The sequence below is a fragment of the Lontra canadensis genome, unplaced genomic scaffold, assembly GCF_010015895.1.
Source record: "Lontra canadensis isolate GAN:19392208 unplaced genomic scaffold, GSC_riverotter_1.0 scaffold5, whole genome shotgun sequence".
Taxonomy (NCBI): Eukaryota; Metazoa; Chordata; class Mammalia; order Carnivora; family Mustelidae; genus Lontra; species Lontra canadensis.
The window spans coordinates 40,106,653-40,118,654 of NW_022630999.1; the positions used below are offsets into that span (position 1 = coordinate 40,106,653).

General features: G+C 35.6%; 1 protein-coding gene across 1 annotated transcript in view; it reads left to right on the plus strand.

Moving 5' to 3' along the window:
• Positions 1 to 12,002, plus strand: part of MEGF10 (multiple EGF like domains 10) — a 266,646-nt gene that overhangs the window by 53,113 nt on the left and 201,531 nt on the right. Inside the window, exons 2-3 of the mRNA XM_032851957.1 lie at positions 713 to 1,082; positions 5,338 to 5,432. The gene's annotated coding sequence lies outside the window, so the exon portion shown is untranslated. The remainder of the gene's footprint in view (positions 1 to 712; positions 1,083 to 5,337; positions 5,433 to 12,002) is intronic.

Consider the following 12,002-nt stretch of genomic DNA (forward strand, 5'->3'; position numbering starts at 1 on the left):
GATTCCCCATTGAGCGGGGATCCTGATGCAGGGCTCAATCCCAGGACTCTGAGATCATGACCTGAGCTAAAGGTAGACACCTAACTGACTGAGCCACCCATATGCCCCTCAGATTATTTATATAGATATATACACACATATATATATATGTGTGTGTATATATACATATATATATATATATATTTTTTTTTTTTTTTAATAAGGAAGACCTAGTGTCTTCTTTAGTCAACAGATGGAGGCCAGTCATCCTTCCCTGGAAACATCATCATCATCACACCTTGTTTTGTACCAGATGTGTGTAGCAGCTCAGTGCTCATGTCAACCATGTAAGATGAGTTCTATGATTTCCCATGTTACAGAGACAGACAGGATAGGTAACTCTCCCAAGGTCACACAGGAAGGGTAGAGCCAGGATGACATCCCCTACAGTCTGGCTTCTGAGGCTATGGGCTTTACTGTACCACATGCTTTACTTCTGCTCACGATTCTAATTCCCACATATGCCAATTTCCTCTCATCGCTGTAGGATATTCCTTCCTTGTCACAGTCTATTTATGATCTATATGCACCTTTCGTGAATAAAACCGACAGAGCTTTGTCTGTATAAATGAACTGTGTTAATGTCTCTTGGCATTAAGATGGCTCGTGGAGAAATAGAAATTATATTTTGCAGCCCTTGTCTGGTTTCCTCAGTAATGGATTATGTCTACAGGATATGAATTCAACCTGTGGAAAAGCTGAAAGAATCATCATTAATAACGGGACTGCTGACATCATACCACTCCTGATGTGACACACGAAGAAGGACACAACATCATCTATGTGCTGGTACTGCCAAAATGTTTCACCTGAATCTAATCATGAGGAAACAATCAGGCCACCACACATTTAAGGACATCCTGCACATGAGCTGACCTGCACTCTTCAAAGGCATCAATGTCATGAAAGACAGAAAGGATGAGTAACTCTTGAAGATTGATGGAGACTAAAGAGACAGGAAAATGAAATGCAATGCATGGACCTCATTTGGGTTCTGGATCAGGAGGGAAAAAGGCTGTAGAGGACATCGTTAGGAAAAACAGGTAATTGTGAATCTGGATTGCATATTTGATGCTGTTGAGTCTCCTGAGTGTGATAATTGTGTAAGAGAATGCCATTGCTCTTAGAAGACAGATATAATTGTGTGTGTGTGTGTGTGTGTGTGTGTGTATAAATATACACATATCCACACAAATAAGTTAATAGAATGTTAACAGGGAATCTATACGAATGATAAATTGGTGATTATTGTACTATTCTCAGAACTTTTTGGAGGGTTTGATATGTTGATAAATGCTTTAAAAATGGGATACAGAAAAGGGGAAGTAAGTGGGGATACACATAGATTAAACAGGATTTGCCTTGAGTTGGGCATGCTTGAAGCTCGGTGTCAAGTTTGTAGAGTTCATCATGTTATTCTACTTTTTCATATGTTTGGAATTTTCCCTAATGCAAAATTGTGAAAATCAGAAAGATTCAGTCACGTTTCACCATGCTTATTCTCAAGAAAGGATAAGGATAAACTGCCATGAAGATTCTCTACTTTTCTGTATCTTGCCTTCACCCCTACTCCTGCCTACCCTAGCTACCATTTTCCCTTGCCTGGATCCTGACTCCACCCCTACTACCCTTACTCCACTCATTTCTTATCCAGCTTGAAGCCAAAGTGATTTTTTTTTTTTAATCTTACCAAGCCCTACCAAAAGCCCTTCAAGTTCTGCCCACCATTTTTAGAGGAGACTGCCCACTTCTGCCCAGCCTGGGCCTCTTTTATGCTCCACCTCCTGTCCCTGCATCCTGGGCTCAGTGCTGTTTCAGATCTCTGCTTCCTAGCCCATTCTTTTCTACACCTGTGGCTCCTCCCTCTCACTGGAATGCTCTTTTCCCTCTTTATTTACTTAGGTGTGTATTCATTCTTCAAACATTAATTCTTTGTGAAATCCTTTCTGGGTCTATCTGCTTAGGATAAAGGCCTAGTATGGGCTTTTAGGGCAGTAGGCACATTTCTCTGGTAATATTTACCCTAACAGGAATGACAGTTCTCTGCAATTGCATTAATGTTTTCTGCTGTCACCAGGTTGCAAGCTCTCTCCTGTATTTGTTTTGCTCACCATGGTGTCCATAGTCAGATCTCGATACTGATACATATTTGTTTTTCTGATACATATTTTTAATATGTACCTTCCAAAATAGTTTTTCCCACTAAAAATATTTAGAATTTTTGTCTTTATCGTGTTCCATCGTACTTACCTGAAAAGGGATAGGCGATTGTCTCCTGAAGCTCTCCATTCCAGGTCTTTTATTTTTTTCCCCCTTAATTGAGGCTAATTTCAGTTCTTAAGTTGATGTGATCCCCTCTGACAATATAGAAACATTATTGTCATAATGCTCCTTGAAAAATGGGTCAAGTCACTTGGCTTCTGTTTGCTTTCATAATCGATATGACTTCATGCAAAATGATGCAGCAGTTCACATCATTCTGTTAGTCCCCGTGAAGGAAATATTGTTTTCCAAAATTAAAATTGTGAATCAACTCACAGGAGGATGTCATCAAATAAACAAAGAATCATTGCTTATATTGCACTGCCAAGTTTTTGATAAGCTTAATTCCTCTAAATGCATTTAACTTTAATGAAGAGTAATACAATTTAATAACAACATAAAATGGAATCATTTATCTTCCCAGTCCTAAACATTGGGCAGATGTCTTCTCCTTAATCCATCCTTTCACATGCCAACTTTTTTTCTTTCTTCTTCAGATTTGTCTCTCCTCATTTCTGTATATGCAGTTTGGGAAGTGATCCATATGTACATATTTAATTAAATCACTCATCAGGCTATAGTTTTCACGGTTGGAAATCTCTAGGGTGTGTTATTTCAAGTTCTTGAGGCGATGATATTTATATAACCCAATAAAATTTGGTACTTATTAGTATATTAGTCAAAATTGTTTCAGTTGGAAGTGACATAAAACCAAACTCAAACTGACTTAAGCAGAAAGGGGAATTTATTGGGACACATAACTGGGGAGACCAAAGGTGGATGCTGGTTTCACAAGCTCAGATGAGGTGGGTAGACGTCTCTCCTCAACTCCTGACTTGCTTTCTTCTGTGTTAGCTTCATTCTCAGGTAAGGGCCTTACTAACAGCTGGCAAAGGAACGTGTGTGAAGTAACAGTAGGTCGTTCATTGATACAGGGTGACCTTCAGATATGTACAAATGAGGAAACGGTCTCCAGCGTGAACTGGGATTTGGAGTCTGCCTGGATATCTGTTAACTTAATCTGCTTTATTTATTTATTTATTTATTTAGGCTTATGGAGAGAGGCAGGATTTTGTTAGAAGGCCCCTGTGAGAGGGCAAGGTGGGGGAACATCAATAGTTTTTGAGTCTCTATGAAAGGCAGAATTATAACATAAGGTGAAATCACTGTTTTTATAAAGGATTTTATAAACTATGAAGGGAATGCAGCACAGTTTTGGTGTTTTTAGGGCATGAGAGCTTTGAAATGCTTCCAGGGGACATTAGTGCAACAGAGGACAGCATCTCACAGAAAACAATGATGTGCGCAAAAGCTTTAGCTTCATTCCTGAACACCCTCTGGAGACTTCCAGAGCTACTCAAGTCTCTGGGGCACAGAGGCAGAGTAATATGGGCTACAATAACAATAGAATTAGCCCCGTGTTCTGTGGAGGGTATTTTGAATTAGTTTTATATGGTAGATTCCATGACCCCAAAGGTTTTCTACAGAGAAGGAAACATTGTGGAAGACGTTGTCAGAGTTAGACTTAAGTACATGAGAAGATACGAAGGAATAGGTTATTTTGTGTTGATAAATATTTCGCTTTGATAATTCATGCAAATTTATATAGTAAGCTAGGGGCATCATCACAGGATATTTTCCATTGGCTGCCTGTAAGAAAGTTGTGTTATCGCTCTGTATGGGCTTTCAAAAATAGAATCAATATTAGAAGAGCCATTTCAGACATGCTGCCACTAACTGAGAAGCATGAAGGTTTCTCTGCATTGAGAAGGCTCTTCCTGTGTAACCTCTTCTCTGGTTAAAAGCATTTAAAATGTTTGAGGAGCATATATAATGGGATTGCAGAGATTTATACTTTCAAATCAGCCATGTGATCTGCAAAGTTAACTGTAAATTGTTATCTAGGAAAAAGCCTCCATTACTTCTGTTTGTATAAGCTCACACCCTAAATAACACTGCTACCAGCAGAATGCTCATTAAAGTGGATTTAAGATTCCAAATGAAAACTTATTGATTTCAAGAAGGATAAACACTACTAAGCCTCTAGAATCATCTGAAGTTATTAAATTACCAATTTAGTTACTGTCATTTTTTTTTACTATCTTGGTTATTTATTAAGCAAACTTTATAAGGTATAATGTTTGAAATGAAACTGGAAGATATCAGCCAATAGTTATTTTCCACACACATTTAGAAATTAATGATCTGCTGAAAAATGGTGATGGGTTTGGTCTCCCTTGCCCCAAATTCCTGGCGCTCATAAAAAATATAGCCTACTTCATGTCTATGGGAAGGCAAGATTAGAATGGGTGTCAGATGATAAATTTTTAGCCACCAGCCTCTAGCCAAAAGAGCCTGATGTAGCCCTATCACATTTCCCATGTATATTTATGTACTGAACCATTTGGGTATTATAATAAAAATTTTTATCTGTCCCTGGAGGCAAAATTGAGTTATATATTAAATGGCTATTTTCTTTGTTTTCTGCTTAGGTATGCATGTAATGTGGTAGCATAATATATATTCCACACTTGTTTCATTCCTGCAGAGAGATAATATTTTTGCAGCTGACACAGTAAAGACATCCTGTGCTCCTAGAATAAGAGAGAACATATTGGCAGAATAAAATGCAGATGTTCCCAGTGTTTCTTCTACCTCATGGTAGTATTCAGCAGAGGTTAACTTTCATGGGCATATTTCTGTCCTTGTTTGGGCAGTTGGACACAGAAGTCTATAGTAGTTTCAAGATTCTAAATGTGGTTTCAAGGAAAGTATTTCAAAATGCTTTTAGTGGTGGGAAAGTAACTTAAGGTTTTATCCCCCCCTTTAGTAAGAATGCTGGCAACAAGGTAACGTCTCTGTTTCTCTCTAAGGAAAGAATGTGTATAGCCATTTTTTCTCTTAAAGAATTTTACTATTCTTAATATAATACAATACAATGGGAAAATTGTTTTGTTGTAGTCTAAGAAAAATAAATTTCTATGACAAAGATGATTCCTAATCACATGTTTGACCCCTTCCTTTTTCCCATTTCAGAAAGAAACAATCCAGGGAATATAAAAGGAATATGTGTGTATTACTGTTGGAAACATGTCTATGAAGGTGAAGAATTTTAACTGAAAATGGAGCAGGTAGGAGTGAATAAGGGAGCACTGATGAGCCACTATTGGAAAAACTAATTTTTCTGTAAGGTTAAGAGAAAAATTTCCAGATAAATTAAGAAATACAGTAATTCAAATGAGGGGGATCAAATGCGAACATTCAGATCAAATCATCCATAGTAAAACAGACTTCCCATACCATAGAGAGAAGAATGTAGGGATTGGGGAGCTAATTTTCTTAATTAAACTTAAAAGGATCATATATTATTTTTTTAAAGTGCCAACTTCTACAAAAATGTATAAATCGAGAGGCAAAAAACAAGTCAGGAATAAAAAGAAGAATAACTGAGGAACATTCTTTCAGAATGCACAGCACAAACTTTAAGATTTGGGAATTCAAGAGAAAAAATCAAGAGGCAGAAAATGTTGAAGCAGTAGAATTAATATCATGATTATATGAATTCCAGAAGGAGAAAGTAGCAGATGAATGAAAAGCAATAATCAAACAGAAAAAGGCAACTTCTCTGAATTGAAATATTCAGCATTGTACATGGAGCAGGGTTAGCAAAGATTAGATGGGTATAGTGAGAAGGAATGGTACCCAAGTGGTTTTGGCTGGAAGCAGTCAGCTGGGAGAAAAAAGTCACCAAAGGGGAAAAAAAGTTCAAATAGCATTAGACTCCTTATTTATAATACTAGCGTTAGAAAAGCTCAGAGAAAATGTATAGCCTCCTGGGAAAAAAAGCATTATGTTCCAAGAATTATATTCCAAGCCTACCTATTATCTTAATGCAAAAGCAAATGAAAGCCTGGCTCAAATTTAAAAGAATTCAGAAATTATATGACTCATGTATGCTTTTTGAAAACTACAACTTAAACTAGACCTTCAAGCAAAAACTAATCAAAATAAAGAATTTAATAAAGACAAAGACATGTTTTAGGAAAAAAGAGCAGTGAGCAAGAAAAACTTAGATATAAATCCAAAGAATTGCTTGTAAAGTGGTTGTGAAACTGTACAATGTATAACAAAGAATTTAAAAAAGAAAATGTATATAATTTTTAAAACCACCTGGGGACATGGGGTGAAGAGAAAGGTGGGGGAGGGAGTGAAGTGTGATAAAGTTTTTATATTGAACAAGGAGGGTCCATATCAGTAACTTCGTTCTTGATACTGATGGAGAATAAATTAGAACATGTTTTAAAAAATTAAAACCAGATTAAAATAAGGCCATTGGAGAAGAAAGAAAATAAAAAGGGAAATATTATTCCAAAGGATGGCAAAGTGTGTGTGTGTGTGTGTGTGTGTGTGTGTGCACGCGTGTGTGAGAAAGAGAGAGAGAGAGAGAGAGGAAATAAGAGCCTAAGAGTGAAAGATAGAGAAATACCAATGAGGTTTCTCTATTACAAGTGTGGTGTTTTTGTTTTTGTTTTTAATTTCATTTATGTATTTGACAAAGAGAGAAAGCACAAGCAGGGGGAGCAGCTGGCAGAGAGAGAAGGAGAAGCAGACTCCTCACTGAGCAGGGAGCCTGACATGGGGCTCAATCCCAGAACCCTGGGATCATGACCTGAGCCAAAGGCAGACACTAAACTGACTGAACCACCCAGATGTCCTGCTCTATTACAAGTTTATTTCAAGCCCAGGGTGGACTAGCTGCTGTTGGATTTACTGTTCTATAAAACTGAACCAAACTTGTGAGGTGGTTACTTTTAGGCATTGGAAGATAGACTGTGCAAGACTATAGTCTCAGCAAGACAGGGAATAAATGAGGTGAGTACCATATTCAACCTGGTTTTATGTCTGGGGGCCGTTTCCTGAATTTGCCACAAAGTGGAGCCCAAGTGAACAACATTAAGTCATACTGAAGTGTGGCAAAAATTGCAACAGAGGGGATGAAAAGGCAGGTGAAATTCACAGTATAGAACTACAGAGACAAATGAGATCTACAGAAGGGAGGTTTCCCAAGTCTGTGTAGAGATTGTTCTCAGCTCTGTGGCTAGGAGCTACTCTGGGCTTTGCCTGTATAGGTTAAGATTTTGTAAGACCTCATGATTCTGCAAGACAGCAGCTCCTGTGGTGCTAAGAAATGAATGGAAATGCCAGAAGTCATGCCATGCCATGCCAAAATAAATTGAAGTTGCAATCCAGCTATGGTAGAAAGACTTTACTGAGCCCACTGGACATTCAGTTGAGACCACAGAAAGGCCACTCTTTTGGAGTAAGTAGTAAGATCATATCCTAGGATTAAGGTCAAAATCAATGTTGATTTGTCCAAACAGAGCATAAAATGAGGCCTGAAAGATGAAGAGAATGAAGCATTTATGCAGTTGCTGACCATAACCAAACATTATACCTTTAAATGAGAAACAAGATGATCCAGATGCTCTACAATATATCACCTGTAACATGCAGCATACAATTAAAAAATCACTACATATGCAAAAAAGCAGGAAAATTGAATTCATAATCAAGATTTTAAAAAGGAGACAATTGAGGGTACCTAGGTGGCTTAGTCAGTTGAGTGTCAGACTCTCAATCCCAGCTCACATCTTGATCTCAGGGTTGTAAGTTCAAACCCCCCACATTGGGTTCCATGTTGAGCATGGAGCCTACCCCCCTCCCGCCACCGAAGAAAATAGAAAAACAATCAAAGGCGATCCTGAGAATGACTCAGATTTTGGAGTTAGAACACATTTTAAAAATGGTGCTTATAGGAGTGCCTGGCTGGCTCAATCAGTACAGCTTGTGATTCTTGATATCGGGGTTTTAAGTTTGAGCCCTACATTTAGTGTAGAGATTACTTAAAAATAAAATCTTTAAAAAATGGTGATTGTAAACATGCTCAAGGATTTAAAGGAAAAAAATGGACATAATGAACAGGTAAAAATCTCAAAAGAGAAATATAAGCTGTGTAAAAGTACCAATTAAAAATACTAGAAATGACAATTTCCCTCAATGGCTTAAGAGGAGATTGGACACTGCAGAATAAAAAGTATAAGAACCTGAAAATAGATTAATTAGAAAATATCAAAACTGAAAAACAGAATAAACTGTTATTTTCTATTTTCCAAAATGAACAGAGCCTCAGTATCTTGTGGAATGATATAATTTGTCCCATATGTAATTGAAGCCTCAGAAGAAAAGGGAAGAAAGAATGGGTCAAAACTATTTGAAGGAATAACAAACCCAAATATTCAAAACTTAGCAAAAAAAAAAATCATTCTACAGATATAAGAAACTCTTAAGACCCAACACAGTATATCTTTCAAAATAATCTTCAAGAATGAAGGTCAAAAAATATTTTGAAAGGAATATAATCTGATAGAATATAGCCTGATAGTAGTCATGACACTAAAAGAAATGTCAAAGAAAGTTTGTTGGGCTAAAGATAAAATGTAGAATGATAGGATGAAGGAATAAAGACAATTGGGAATCGTAAATATGTGCATAAATAAGAATTTTATTTTCTTATCTTTGAACTTCCTTTAAATATAACTGACTGGTTCAAGCAAACATAGTAATGCACTGTTGTATTTTTAGCATATGTAATGGTAACACATGACCATAGCATTAAGAGTTGCAGGGGGGTTAAATGGAATTCTTCACTTGGAAGTTTCTTATATTCTACATGAAATGTTATAATATTAAGTAGAAGTAGACTGTGATAAGCTTAAGAATGTATACTGGAATCGCTATAGCAATCACTAGTACACACACATACACACACAGAGGAAACCAAAGAAGCAATAAAATGGAGTATTATAAAATATTTTATGGGACCAAGAAGGCAGAAAGGAACTAACAAAGAAACACACATGAGATGGGACAAATAAAAAGCAAATTGCAGGATGGTAGAATTAAATGCAACCATGTTAATAGTTACATTGACTGAGAATGCACTAAATATTCCAGTTAATAATAAATTTCGTAATAAAAAAAGGTCAGTTCATCAAGAACATACAACAGTCTTAAATGCGTATTCATCTAATCACTGTGTTTAACATAGCTCCTGGCACATAGAACTATTATTAATGCAAGGATGACTCAACACAAAGAAATCCATTAATGTAATTCTTTATATAAATAGATCAAAGGGGGTAGAACTCATGACATTTCAATATGGGCAAAACACATTTGCTAAAATTCAATCATCACTCTTGATTAAAAACAAGTAAACAATAACTCTTGGCAAGCTAGCAATAGAAGGAAAGTTTTTTGAATTGATAAAGGTTAGCATAAACCAAAAGCAAATACTTGGTATAAAACATTATAGTCATTCCTCCTAATGTTAGAAATAAGATAAATTTGCTCCCAGCATTGTTGCTATTGAATTTTAAAATGGAGAGTCTAACTAATGCAGTAAAACAGAAAAGAATAATGTATCTAAATATTATAAAGGAAAGACATAGGTACAGTTATTTGCAAATAAGAAATTGTCTTAGAAATCAAGAAAAATTACTAGAATCAATAAAGAATTCAATATGAGGTTTAGATACAAAATTAGCATAGCAAAATCAATGCTTTTGTATATATTACCAACAATATATTAAAGAATAAAACAGAGAAAAAAGGAACCTATTCTCAACAAAAAGAAAAATTACAAAATGCCTAACAAAAGTATAGGATTCATAGAGGGAAAATTATAAAGCTCTAGAAAAGAAAATGATCCAGTAAATGCAGATAGTCCCTTCCTAAATGGAAAGCCACTATTTTTGAGATATAAATCTTCTCAAGTTAATTTAGAAATGTAATGCAATTCTAATCATTATATATGAAACTTAACTAGCTGATTCTATAGGTTACATGACAGGAAAAAAAAATGGCAAGTAATGGCCTGCAAAACTCTTGAGAAGAAAGAAATTATACTAACTTCTCTTTCAGAAATTTGAACACATTTGAAAATATAGTTGTAGAAGTATAGGGTTGGTGCAGGTATAGGCAGAAATAGTGATGAATAAAGATTGGAGTCTGTACACTGGCACTTGGCATTGTAGTTAAGAGCACTGAATCTCAAGCCAAGGCATATTTGCTATGCATTCTTGGTTAAGTTATTTGTGGTTGGCTATGTAGTTGGCTTATGTGTAAAATGGGGACCATTATACCACCCATATCATAGGGTTGTTGAGAAGATTAAATAAGAAAATAAGAAAAAGCACTTAAAAGAGTTTGGAATACGGTTAGAACTATGGAAATGTTAGCCGCTATTAGTAATGAAGATGGTAAACAAATTCGTAGGAAAAAGATGATTTACTTCTCAAATCAAGGTGAAGTTTGGTTATCAATTTTGAAAGAAATACACCTGGGGTGATGAGTTTTTCATTTTGGAAGCCATATACTTACACACACATGTTATCCAATATCCAAAAAACTAAACATAAAGGGATTAGACGAAGGTATAAAAAAGAATTCATAAGCATGGGATGAAGAAATCCTGTTTCAGCAAGATATAAAACATGAGAGTCATAAAGGAAGATAATGATATATTTAGGGTGGGAGGGAGGGGTGGCTGGGTGATGGACATTGGGTAGGGTATGTGCTATGATGAGAACTGTGAATTGTGTAAGACTGATGAATCACAGACCTGTACCCCTGAAGCAAATACATTCTTTGTTAATAAAAAAAAATAAAAATAATTCACAAATAAATAAATAAACATTTAGGAAAGTTAAAAAAATAAAATAAATACACAAAAATTACAAAGACATAATAACATTAACAGACAACATGCAGCCTGGGAATAGGTTTACATGATACTGACAAGGGATTAATATCAGTGCGAATCAATAGGGAAAATATAAACACTCTAATAGAAGAATAAGCAGTGGGAGCACCTGGCCGACTTAGAAAGTAGAGCATGCAACTCTTGATCTCAGGGTTGTGAGTTCAAGCCCCACATTGAACAAAGAGTTTACTTTTAATTTTTTTTATTTTTATTTTTTTAGAGTTTACTTTTAAAAAAATAGTAATGGATAGGAAAAATATTATAGATATTCAATAAGCTCTACAAAAATGTTCAACGTCATTGGTAATCAGAGAAATGTAAATTAATGTGATACATTTTAAGGAATTTTTACTTATCAAATTAGCAAAAATCTAAAAGCTTGATAATAACCAAGGTTAGTAAGGATGTGGCAAAAGATACTCTGCTGGTAGGAGGGTAAGATGACAAAACATTCTTTGGAGGGCAATTTTTCCAGTATCTACTAACATAAAAGCTGTCCATCTTTGTTGGCTTAGCAATTCCATGTTGAGGACTTTATTTTAGAGAATCAGCATGGACTAAAGGTCTGTGTGTGAAAATGATCATAGCAGGATTTTTTATAATAGTGAAAAATGGGCAACTGCCAAATACTGATCATTAGAAGAACAGTTAAATAATTTCTGGTAAAGCCATAATGTTGAATATCACACAACTACTAAAAAGGATGAAGTATATATTTCATATTTTTTAAAGATTTTATTTTTAAGTAATCTCTGCACCTAACATGGGGCTTGAACTCACAACCTGAAGATCAAGAGTCACATGCTCTGCCAGTGGAGCTAGCTATATGCCCCTGTATATTTTATGTCTTTTACAACATATTAGTGGAAACGTTTCA